Source organism: Pinus tabuliformis, chromosome 6 (genome assembly GCF_031772625.1).
Source record: "Pinus tabuliformis cultivar Carrire ecotype Pingquan chromosome 6, CPIR1, whole genome shotgun sequence".
Taxonomy (NCBI): Eukaryota; Viridiplantae; Streptophyta; class Pinopsida; order Pinales; family Pinaceae; genus Pinus; species Pinus tabuliformis.
This window is the reverse complement of record NC_142292.1, coordinates 1,545,507,490-1,545,521,181: the sequence shown is the minus strand read 5'-3', so window position 1 is coordinate 1,545,521,181 and position 13,692 is coordinate 1,545,507,490.

Genomic DNA, 13,692 nt, shown 5'->3' with positions numbered 1-13,692 from the left:
TTTATTATCCAAATAGCTTCAAAACCATTGTAAGTGAGCGAAAAGTTTAAAAAACTTACTACATATTTTATTATCTAAATAGCCCAGATTGGAGCCCCTCAAAGCAATCCTTGCCAAAGATTACCATGAAGACACGAACTCAAGATAGCAGATACAGGTGGCCCCCAGTTGGGGTGATAAAGGGGGAGTGTATGAGCATGAAGACAGCGCATGTGACAGGACGACCAGGACGCCCGCCTACTACCAGCAATCGGGATCAACTAGACGTGGTGGTGTCCTGCATGACTGCGGGAATTTCGAGGAGGCAAAGTGACAGGAGTATGGCGGGAGAGGTGACTATGAATATTCCATGGGATTTAGATATATTCTATCAACCTAATAATTAAATTATAACTATGGCGATGAGCATAATTATTATACATATAACATGTGGTCGATCGGCTTATGTACTAATTGTTGGACTGCAAAAGGTGGATCATTAATTCTTATTGGAATGCTTATATTATGTTGTTATATTTCATAGTTATAACATTCCAACCAAATCTCCATTTCGTGTTGTTCTCTCTATTGAATGTTGTTACTAGGCAACTTAATATATCATCAAACCTAGAATACTTGGACGAAACTTTGTCACTATCAGTCTGCTTGGACAACGTTCTATCTTGAACATCATTTTCTTTTATACTTCTTATCATAGTAACATGGGTAAAATCAGAAGTCAAATCAATGTTCAATTTTTATTTTTCCATTTTTGGTTCAGTTGACTATCCTTGGTCGTATGCCTATGATGATCGCCTTTCTACGTTGAGCTTGTTTGGAATCCATTTTTTATGTTGTTGTTTTTCTCTGAACTACCATCATTTTTTATATTTTTGTTTCAACGAATGCATATTCTCCATGTCCAAGCAACTACAAGACGTCAAACCCAATACATTATTCTAGAAATTGTTCTAATTTTCTATGCTTCTTTTCTTTTCTACCCTTTATACGATATCCTCAAAAGCTTTTCATGCAATTCAGTGTAGATTCTATTATTGTTGTGTGTCTTCTCGTTGAATATCTGGAAATATTCAATTTCCATTTATTGTATATGTTTATGTCCCTGTTGGTTTCCAACTCCATGAGTCTTTGCTTGCAATATTCATATGAGATTATGTCACAAGTTCTAAGAGGTCAAATTTAAATGGTTGTGTATAATTATGCTTCCCTTCCTTCTTCTTGTTCAGCATCTTGAATGAGTAAAATTATATCCCCTTGAAGGAGTAAAATTATATCCCCTTGTAAAATTAGTGTTTTGACATTCATAATGGTTTTTGGTTAAGTGCACATATTGTATAAGATATTTTGGTCAGAGCGGTCAAAAGTTACATTAAATAAGGGAAACAATTTTGTGGGGGTTAATATAAAGTGCAATATCTAGAAATATCTAATAATAAATTCATTATAATTATTGAATTTATAGATACATATATTAATATATATTTTTACAGATCAAAATATTATTGGGAAACCCAATGTGTGTTTGCTATGATTTCCCTCATTGTTTTAATCCAATAACTAATGGGTTGTACTTAGAAAAACCCATAGTGATTTAGTAGATAAGTTTTTAATACTCCTAGAGTATTGCAAGGCTATTAGAAATATTGAAAAAAATAGTTTATCTTAAACTTTGAGATAAATATTTTCTTTATATATTTATCATTTAAATTTTCCAACGTAAAAGTATTTAGAAAAAAATATAAATTAATTAATTTTTAATTACTAATGAAGAGGATTATTAATACATATGACTTTAATGAAGAGGATTGTTAATATATATGATTTTATTTATTAGTTAAAAGGGTTATTTTACTAGTGAGAAATGTTGTTAAGCCATATGAATTTTAATATTTTTTTTCTTATTTAACAACTTATCCTCATATTTTATTTTGACAATTTTATTATTTAGCAAACAAAATTATGTATAATGAATTTCACCCCATTTTCGTAATTTTCAATTCAAACTGATAGTGTGAGTCACTGAGATAAAGATTGACATTTCAGATTTAAGTGTTAACTTTGTACATATTCTCTTGACTTTGAAGAAAGCAATTTAAACATTGAGTTTTTAAATTTCACCATTACTTTTTTAACTTTGGAATTTTGTGTTTTCTTAAAGCAAAAACTATTAAATAGCGAGAGTTTCTAACTTTGAAACTATCCATTTTTTTACTTCAAAAGAAAATAAATATTATTTTGAAATTTAACTTTTAATTTTTTACTTTTCCATCAACTATTCACTCTTTCTAACTTTAAAATTAGTTTTCATATCATATAGCTTTGCATCACTAGCCGAACCCACCTTTTCTTGAGGTCCTAGTTATGAGATTATCACATCCTCTTTTTCTTGTTGTTCCTTGTTGTTCTGTGTTCTTCCCCATATTGGAAAGAAATAGATAATTTTTGTTCATCCCCCTACTGAAAAGAGAGATAATTCTTATTGAGTTTGACCAAGCCAAACACGGGTTGGGGCATGTAGCGATATTGCAAATCTTTTACTTCAAAAGCAATTTTTTAAGTTAATCTTTAAATTTTTTAGTTTGCTTTCTTTAAAATTTAAATGCAAATTATTTTGGTTTGTATTTTTTGAATTTAAAGGGTGGTTTTTTTAGTGAATGTAATTTATATTCTGTTTTAAATTTTAAATTTTAAATTTAATTTTTTACTTTTCTCTCTTTAAATTTTAAAAGGTAAATTATTTTGGTTTGTATTTTTTTTTAATTTAACGGGTGGTTTTTTTACGAATTTAATTTATACTCTCTTTCTAAATTTAAGTTATTTTTTTCTTTTTCGGGTTGTAATTTTTTAATTTAGGTAACTTTTTGCTTTTATGGGTTGTCTACTTGAATTCACCCATTCCCTTTTTTCTCACAATCTCAAATTTATACTCTCTTTTTAAATTTAGGTTACTTTTTCATTTTCGGGGCTGTACTTTCTAAATTTAGGTTATTTTTTGATTTTATGGGCTGTCTTCTTGAATTCGAGCCGTTCCGTTCATATCCGTTTTCTCACAATCGCAATCTCACATAACCCATATGTGATGATTTCGAAACTATGCTCATGCCCAATTGTTTCAGGATAGTGTTTTGATTGGTAACGCCAATTTTGTTGGCTCTGTATCTTTGTTGGGAGAGGGTGATACTGAATACATGAAGATCGTGTGCTCGATACAAGAAGATCGTGTGCTCGATTTGTATCTTTGATGGGGAGCGTCAGACTGATTATCTAGGTCGTGTGTTCGATATGTATCTCTGTTGAGAGAGAGTGCGACTGAATATATGAAGACTTCCAATTAGGCTTCAAGTATGTAGCCATTTCTGTCAATTCAAATTATAACATTCCAGGTCTCTTCTTCTTCGATCTTTGTTTATAATATTTTTTTTGCAACTATGGATATTGTTTATTTTGTTTGCACATTTCAAGCCATGACTCTGAAAATCGTGTGTTCGATCCACGCTCAAGGCCCTTGTCACTTCGTAACTCTACTTCCAATCAGGCTTGAGGTAATCAGCCATTTCTGTCAATTCAAATTAGCTTAACATTCCAGGCCTCTTCTTCTTCGATCTTTGTTTATAATTTTTTTCTCCAACTATGGATATCATTTATTTTGTTTGCATATTTGAAGCCACGCCTCTTCTTCGAGCCTAAGTATGGTTTATAAAAACATTTACAACTATAGATAGCGTTTATCGACAATTTTCCTTGCACAATGTAATGTGTTGTTTATAAATTTTTTGTAGAGCTATGGATATCGTTTATGGATATGCTGTTTATAAATTTTTTCTACAGCTATGTTTATGGATATGTTGTTCATAAAAATTTTCTACAGCTATGGATATCATTTTTTTTGGGATAATTTTGTTTGCACATTTGCCTTTGGTTTTATAATTATTTTTCTACAATTATGGAAAGTACTTATTGATACTTTTCGTGTTTAATTATACATTTGTTGACGCATTGAAAAGACTTAACACTTCGTCAACAAGATTCGTCCTCAATTACTATATCGACCCAATCCTCTGCACTGAACTTTGGTCTTATGGTTACCAAGATATCAATCATTGATACACGTAGCCGTAGCCCCAAAATTATGACGCAAAAAACATAGAAATTCTTGCCAACATTCACCTCTTCCTCGCTTGTTAAATGATGGATTGGAAATTTTCCTTCGGTTGGTGATAAACTTTGATGTCTCATTTTTTATCTATATTCTAATATGAAAATAGATTCAACATAGATTTAGCTTCTTTTTATTGGAATTGGAATTTCACACTTAGATTATATATTTTTGAAATTTTTAATTCAAAAATAAATTCAAAATTCTAATTTTTTTTAAATATAAAAATTATTCTTAATACTTTTAAATATAGACATGTAGAAATATGAATATGTGGAAAATAGTCAAAGCTATTTTTTCTTTTTTTCCAAATAAAACTCGAAAATGTTGTCCCTCTTAAACTACACTGCACTTTGATTACTAGATGTTCACTTTTGTTGTTAACCGCACTTACAACTTTGATATTGATAATCATAGGTGGCAACAAATAATTTTAATCACCTTCATCATAACTTTTTTAGTGAAATTCCAAAAATAGTATTTGAATTAAACTAGAAAACTAAATTAAATTTTACTAATTAAATTGTTGTGCTCATAATTACTTATTTATATTGCAATTTTTAATATATATTATTTGTTATATTATCATGTATATATTGATATCTGAATTTTCTCAATAAGTATTATAAATAAAAAGAATGAAATGATATGCAATTTTATTCTGTTTAAGATTTATGAGGAGGAGGAGGCACTCGAGGTGGAGGTGCAGGAGGCAGAGGAGGAGGTGAAGGCGAAGGCAGAGGAGGTAGAGAAGAGGAGGACGAGGCATAGAAGAGGAGGAGGAGGAGGTAGAGGCAAAGGTAGAGGAAGTAGAGGAGAGGAGGAGGACGAGGCAAAGGAGGACGATGAGGTGGAGGTGAAGGCAGAGGTGGATGAGAAGGTGGAGGAGGCAAAGGAGGTAGAGGCAGAGGCAGGGGAGAAGGAGGTGGGGGGGAGGAGGAGGAGATGGAAGCAGATGAGGAGGATCATGAGGAGGAGACAACAATGGTGAGGAGGAGGAGTAGTTGAAGGCAGAGGCGGCAACGAGGAAGGAGGCAACGGTGGAGGCGAGGCAAGAGGAGGAGGAGGCAGTGGAGGAGGAGGTGGAGGGGATGGGGCAGCGGAGAGGGGGGTGGTGACAATGGTAGAGGAGGCGATGGAGGCAAAGGAGGTAGATGAGGAGGAGGAGAAGGAGGAGGAGGAAAAGACAGAGGTAGTGGCATTGGCGGTGGTGGTTGTGGTGGATGAAGAGAAGGATCATGTGGTGGTGATGGTGGTGGCAGAGGTAGAGGAGGAGGAGGAGGGGGTGAAGGTATTTGAGGAGGAGGTTGAGGTGGTGTTGGAGGTGGAGTAGGAGGAGGAGGTGGAGGAGGTGGTGGCAGCGGAGGAAGAGGAGGAGGAGGAGAAGGAAGAGGAGGGGGTGGTGTTGTTGGTGGAGGTTGAGGTGGTGTATGAGAAAGCAGAGGTGGTGGTGGTGCAGGAGGAGGTGTAGGTGGAGGATGAGGAGTAGGAGGAGGTAGAGGTTGAGGTCATGGAGGAGGAAGAGAAGGAGGAGGAGGGGGTCATGGTGGAGGAGGAGGTAGACGTGGAGATTGAGGAGGAAGAGGAGTAGGAAGTGGAGGAGGAGGAGGAGGTGGTGGAGGTGGAGGAAGAGGAGGAGGAGGTGGACGTGGACGTGGGGGTGGAGGTGGAGGTGGTGGAGGTGGAGGTGGTGGTGGGGTAGGAGGTGGTGGAGGTATAGGTGGATGTGGAGTAGGAGGTGGTTAGGGTATAGGTGGATGTGGAGGAGGAGGAGGAGGAGGAGGAGGATGAGAAGGGTGTGGAGGAGGATTATGAGGAGGAGGAAGAGGTGGAAGTGGTGGTGGAGGAAGAGTAGAGGTGGAGGTTGAGGTGGAGGAGGAGGTGAAGGTTTACATGGAGCTTTAGGTTGAGGAGGAGGAGGAGGAGGAAGCGTAGGAGGAGGAGGTGGTGGAGGAGGTCGAGGTGGAGGAGGAGGAGGAGGAGGAGGGGGTGGAAGAGGAGGAGGGGGTGGAGGAGGAGGAGGAAGCGTAGGAGGAGGTGGTGGAGGAGGTCGAGGTGGAGGAGGAGGAGGAGGAGGAGGGGGTGGAGGAGGAGGAGGGGGTGGAGGAGGTGGAGTTGTAGGTGGTGGTGAATAAGGAGGCAAAGGAGGAGGATGAGGAGGAGAGAGAGGTGGAGCGAAAGTGGAGGAGCAGGAGGAGGAGGTGATGGAGGTGGTGGTGGATGAGGAGGTGGAGGAGCAGAGCAGGAGGAGGAGGTGGACGCAGAGGTGCTGTAGGAGGTGGAGGTGGAGGAAGAGGTGGAAGAAGAGGAGAAGGTAGAGGTGGAGTTGGTAGAGGCGGAGGTGGTGGAGGTGGTGGGGGAGATGGATGTGGAGGTGGGGAAGAGGATCTGGTGGAGGAGGAGGAGCAGGAGGTGGTGGTGGTGGAGGAAGAGGAGGAGGAGGATGTGGTAGTTGAGGAGGTGGTGGTGGAGGTGGAGTTGGAGGAGGTGGTGGAAGACTAGGAGGCTAACAAAATATTCCCAATTGCACCACAAGCTTGAGAAGGGTTGGAGGATATAATTTTACCCTTTTCAAACACTGAAAAATAAGAAGAAATGAAAGGAAAATTATGCATAAGACCATTTAAATTTTACATATAATTACCGACCATAGAATCTCCTAAGGAGATTGCAAGTTAAGACTCACAATGTTCAAAACTGATTCAGGAATCAACATATAATACTTATTGACAAAAAATTATAATGGGTATTTAAGTACAAGGACCACAATACCTATAGAAGTTAGACTCAATTTCGTGAGAAGTGTTGGAGCATACCCAAGAAAAGGGCAAAATACTAAAGAAGCATAGAATTGCAACAATTTCTAGCATCATCTATTGGACGAGACACCTTGTAGTAACTTCGACATGTCAAAGATCTATTCATTGAAATAAAAAGATATATAATGATGGTAGATAAAAAAATGCAATAACAGCAACTATTCATTTCAACCAAAGCTAGCATAGAAAATGAAAGTTCGACGCACACATAGAATTGAGGACGTTTGAGTGAATGCAACAAGAAAATAATAAGTGCTATACTTCAAATTGAATTCTAATTCACCCTGTGAGCCTACCACAACAATCGTAGAATAAAAGGATTATTAAAGGAAATTCTAGAGAAAACTAATTTACAAACAGTTGTTACCTCAACCTCCCTTATAACTGACGAACAAGTTCCTCTAGTAGATTCAAACACACCCAACACTTGAGGTCCATAAATAAAGAAAGTCTATAAGAAACATCTAGTAAGAAACTGACCTAAGGCATGCTTGAGATAAACAAATATTTCAAGTCCTAGAAAATTCTATGAGAGGAGAGAAGAAAAATTTGAAGTCACTTAAAACATTATCAATCTTCAGTACAAGATCTGACTAAGAATTTCATAGCGTTTAATATTTCTTCAATCCCCAGACTCCAAAACACAAGTGCAGACCTTTTGGCTAACGTAGCTTCTAAGCTTATTCCCTCTGAAGATTTTACTCCAGATAGATTGTCGATAGAATTAATATTTAGACCGTCCATTCCTGACAACATCACAAATTGGAGAGTATTCAATGATGATCCTGATATCGTAAATTTCCTCACATCTGAAGGATCCTACTCAAATCAAATAATTGACGAAGACCAGCACGATTGAAAATTGCAACAAAATAGCACTAATAATGTTATACCTAAGTCGGTGGTCAAGTTAGAAGAATTATACGATTTGAAAGATCAGTTTAATAGGTCTACCAATTCAAAGCTCTACAGTTAACCCTTGAATTACGAATTAGTAAACCTAGGGACCGATACTAAACAACAAAACATTAATCTATGCCTCAGCCTAGCCCCTAAAGAGAAACTACCGTATATTCGTCTTTTGAGACAATCTAAAATGTTTTTTCTTGGAATTATGATGAGCTGAAAACATATGACACTTCTATCATCCAGCATACTATTCCCATGATCGATAATGAAAAACCTGTCCAACAAAAACTGAGAAAAATCCACCCCAATTTAGAAAATCAGATAAAAACCGAGCTCAACAGGTTACTGAAAGCCAGGATTTAAAATGTTACAAAATGCTTTATAAATTTTAATAAAATTGTTAGGGTTTAGGGTTTATAACAATTTAGTAAATTCTTTAAATAAACACTTAAAAAAGATAAATTCTTGTTAAAATGTTATAACATACTTAGGGTTTAGGGTTTGGGGTTTAAAATGTTATAAAGTGCTTTTGGTTTATGGTTTAGGGTTTTTTTTTGGTTTTTGGGGTTTAGGGTTTTTATGGTTTATGGTTTTTTAGGGTTTAGGTTTTTTAGGGTTTAGGGTATGGGATTTAAGGTTAAGGGTTTATGGATTAGGTGTTTAGGGTTTATATCAGTTTAGTAAATGGTTTTAGTAAACACTTAAGGGTATAGGATACAAAGAAAAGGAGATTAAAAGACCAATTTAGAAAGCCGAGAAAAGGATGTTATCTCATGAACCTAAGGCCCGAGATCAACCTGAGGGTGGTAGGGTTTTATACCCTAAATTCATGGAGTTACAGATAAGATTGCGAAAATCCTAAGAAGGAAAAACATAAGCACGCAATTCTCAGCACCTCGAACTATTAGGCAAGGTATGAGATCTGTCAAGCATAATATTGATAGACATCAACTTAAATGGGTCTATAAAATTGATTGCTCATGTGGGAAAAGCTACATTGGTGAAACAGGTCGCTCCGTGCAGACCAGACTCAAGGAACATGGAGATGATATTAAGAATGAAAGGTCTTGTACTTCCGCCCTCGCTGAACACTCCTCAAAAACTAAGCACCATGTGTGCTTGGAAAGCGCCTCTATTATCGCTAGGGAAGAGCAACACCATAGGAGAAAGATCAGAGAAGCTATTGAGATTATCAAACACCCTCATAATCTCAACAGAGACAATGGTATGGAGATTAGTGGAAGTTGGCTTCCCCTAATCAGAGAAATTAACTCGCTTTATTAATATTAGTATCATAATAATAATAATAATAATTAATACACAATTAATCATTTACATTATTAATTATGATAATGACCTTTATCATTAATTACTTAATTTATTTATTAATTACCCATATTAATTACATTGATTCTTAATATTAAAATATCTATTTTAATATAATAATAATAATTATTAATATTTATACATTTAAATAATTTCAACTAATTTTAATATTATCCCATTACACTAATAATACTTCTCCAAAATATCAAAAATATATTGATAATAATTCTATTTAAAAATAAAAATAACATTGTACTTACACATGTGTTATATATAACTATTATTAAATAATAAACATTAAATATTATATTCAATACTCTACGATTAATATTATCAATATTATATATTAATACAATATTCTAGGATTAATTTGATCAATTCTAATTATGATCATTATTAATATTATTAATACTAATTATTATTATTAATTATTATATTAATAAATAATAATTATTAATAACAATAATATTTACAATTAACAATAATTTCTTTATTAATTTCTTTCCTAAGCCAAATAGTAACCTATTCTTAAAATTTATTAATAAAAAAAAAAATTGTACCAACATATATTATAATAAATATTAAATATTAATTCAATATACTAAGATTAATATTTTTAACATTAATTATGATCAACATAATATCATTAATACTAATTATTATTATTAATTATTATAATTCTAATTATTATTACTAATTATTATATTAATAATAATTATTAATGATAATGATAATAATAATTACAATTAATATTAATAATAAATAATAATAAATATTAATGATCAATCATTTATTATAAATATTAAATATTAATCCAATTTTCTAGGATTAATTCTTTTTAACATTAACTATGAGCAATATAATATCATCAATACTAATTATTATTAACTATTATGATACTAATTATTTTTATTATTAATTAGTATATTAATAATAGAATTAATATTAATAATAACTATCATATTTAATTAAAAGTAACTAATTAATATTAATTAAAAAAAAATATTATGATAATGATCAATTTAATAATAATTGATATTAATATATATATATATATATATATATATATATATATATATTAAAATTAATTAATTAATTAAATTAATGAGAGACAACCGACATCTCATCAAAAATTATTTCTTCTCTCCTCATTACTATTTAATCCCTCAAATAAGCTCTTCTTCTATCAACCATTCAAGTTGTCCTAATGATGGGTCTCGGTTGGGATTTGAAACGTTGGCAGAAAATGGTTCTTACTGTGGATTCTCTGGTAACTAAGTTGAAAATACAAAACACTTTTTAAAATGTTATAAAATCCTTAGGTTTTAGGGTTTGGGGTTTATGGCTTAGGGTTTAGGGTTTATAAGACCTTAGTAAATGATTTTAGGGTTTGGGATTTGGGGTTTAGGGTTTAGGTTTTATAAAACTCTAGTAAATTCTTTTAATAAACACTTAAATAAAAGTTAGAGAACGCTTTTTAAAATGTTATAAAATTTTTAGTTTTTAGGGTTTACCATTTGTGGTTCACGGTTTGGGATTTAGGGTTTATGGTTTAGGGTTTAGGTTTTATAACACCTTAGTAAATTATTTTAATAAACACTTAAATAAAAGTTACAAAATTATTTTTAATAGATCATTAAATGCTTAGGTTTTAGGGTTTGGGGTTTTGGGTTTAGGGTTTAGTGTTTAGGGTTTAGGGTTTAGGGTTTATAGCACTTTAGTAAATTATTTTAATAAACACTTAAATAAAAGTTACAAAACTCTTGTTAAAATGTTACAAAATGCTTAGGGTTTAGGGTTGATGGTTATAACACTTCATTAAATGCTTTTAATAAATGCTTAAAATAGTTACAATAGTGTATTTTAAAATGTTATAAAATTCTTAGTTTTTATCGATACGGTTTATGGTTTATGGTTTTGGATTTATAACACTTTGATAAATTCTTTTAATAAGAACAAAAGAAAAAGTTACAAAACACTTGTTAAAATTTTATAAAATGCTTAGGCTTTAGCGTTTAAGATTTAAAATTCTATAAAATGCTCATGGTTTAGGGTTTAGGGTTTAGGGTTTATAACACCTTAGTAAATGCTTTTAATAAACACTTCAAAAAAGTAACAAAAAATTTGTTAAATTGTCATTGAATGCTTAGCGTTTAGGTTTAGGGTTTAAAATGTTATAAAATGCTTAAGGATTAGGGTTTAGTTTTCACAAGGCTTTAGTAATTTCTTTTTATAAACACTTAAAAAAAGTTTAAAAACCACTTTTTAAATTGCTATAAAATGCTTAATGTTTAGCGTTTAGAGTTTATTAAACTTTAGTTATCATTTTAATACACACTTAGAAAAAAGTTACAAAACACTTGCTAAAAAGTTATAAAATTCTTAGGGTTTAGGTTTGAGGGACACTTTAGTAAATTCTTTTAATAAACACTTTAAAAAAATTTACAAAACTCTTGTTAAAATTGCATAAAATTCATAGGGGGTATGTTTTAGGGTTTAGGGTTTATAACACTTTAGTAAATGCTTTTAATAAACACTTAAAAAGTTACAAAGCACTCATTAAAATGTTATAAAATATTTAGGGTTTAGGGTTTTTAAATGTTACAAAATGCTTCTAAATTGTAATAAAATTCTTAGGGGTCAGGGTTTATAACAATTTAGTAAATTCTTTTAATAAACACTTAAAAAATGTTACAAAACACTTATTAAAATGTTATAAAATGTTTAGGGTTTAGGGTTTTAAAATTTTACAAAACGCTTTCTAAATTGTAATAGAATTCTTAGTGATCAAGGTTTATAACACTTTAGTAAATCCTTTTAATAAACACTTAAAAAAAGTTACAAAATCCTTATTAAAATGTTATAAAATGTTTAGGGTGTAGGGTTGTTACAAAAAGATTTCTAAATTGTAATAAAATTGTTAGGGTTCAGGGTTTATAACAATTTAGTAAATTCTATAAATAAACACTTAAAAAAACTTACAAAGGCTTGTTAAAATGTTATAAAATACTAAGGGTTTAGGGTTTTGGGTTCAAAATGTTATAGTGTGCTTTTGGTTTAGGGTTTGTGGTTTATAATGCTTTAATAAATTCTTTTAATAAACACTTATAAAAGAGTTAAAAAATGGTTTTTAGGGTTAAAATGTTATAAAATGCTTAGGATTTAGGGTTTAAGATTTAAAATTATATAAAATGCTCATGGTTTAGGGTTTAGGGTTTACAACAGTTTAGTAAATGCTTTTAATAAACACTTCAAAAAAGTAAGAAAATGTTTGTTAAAACGTTATAAAATACTTTGCGTTTAGAGTTTAGGCTTTAAGGTTTAGGGTTTTGGGTTCAAAATGTTATAAAATGCTTACGGTTTAGGATTTATGGTTTATAACATTTTAGTAAATGCTTTTAATAAACACTTCAAAAAGGTTACAAAAATCTTGTCAAAATGTCATTGAATGCTTAGCGTTTAGGTTTAGGGTTTAAAATGTTATAAAATGCTTAAGGATTAGGGTTTAGGGTTATCAAGGCTTTGGTAATTTCTTTTTATAAACACTTGGAAAAAGTTAAAAAACACTTTTTATAATGTGATAAAATGCTTAGTGTTTAACGTTTAGGGTTCAGATCTTATAACACTTCAATAAATTCTTTTAATAAACATTTAAAAAAGGTTAAATAACACTTTTTAAAATGTTATAAAATGCTCAGGGTTTAGGGTTTATTAAACTTTAGTAATCCTTTAATAAAAACTTAGAAAAAAGTTACAAAACACTTGCTAAAAAGTTATAAAATTCTTAGGGTTTAGGTTTGAGGGACACTTTACTAAATTCTTTTAATAAACACTATGAAAAAATTTACAAAACTCTTCTTAAAATTTTATAAAATTCATAGGGTGTATGTTTTAGGGTTTAGGGTTTATAAAACTTTAGTAAATTCTTTTAATAAACACTTAAAAATGTTACAAAGCACTTATTAAAATGTTATAAAATGTTTAGGGTTTAGGGTTTTTAAATGTTACAAAACGCTTTCTAAATTGTAATAAAATTCTTAGGGATCATGGTTTATAACAATTTAGTAAATTCTTTTAATAAACACTTAAAAAATGTTACAAAACGATTATTAAAATGTTATAAAATGTTTAGGATTTAGGATTTTAAAACGTTACAAAATGATTTCTAAATTGTAATAAAATTCTTAGGGATCAAGGTTTATAACACTTTAGTAAATGCTTTTAATAAACACTTAAAAAAAGTTACAAAATGCTTATTAAGATGTTATAAAATGTTTAGGGTGTAGGGTTGTTACAAAAAGATTTCTAAATTGTAATAAAATTCTTAGGGTTCAGGGTTTATAAATATTTAGTAAATTCTTTAAATAAACACTTAAAAAAACTTACAAACGCTTGTTAAAATGTTATAAAATACTAAGGGTTTAGAGTTTGGGGTTTAAAATGTTATAAAATGCTTTTGGTTTAGGGTTTAGGGTTTTTTGT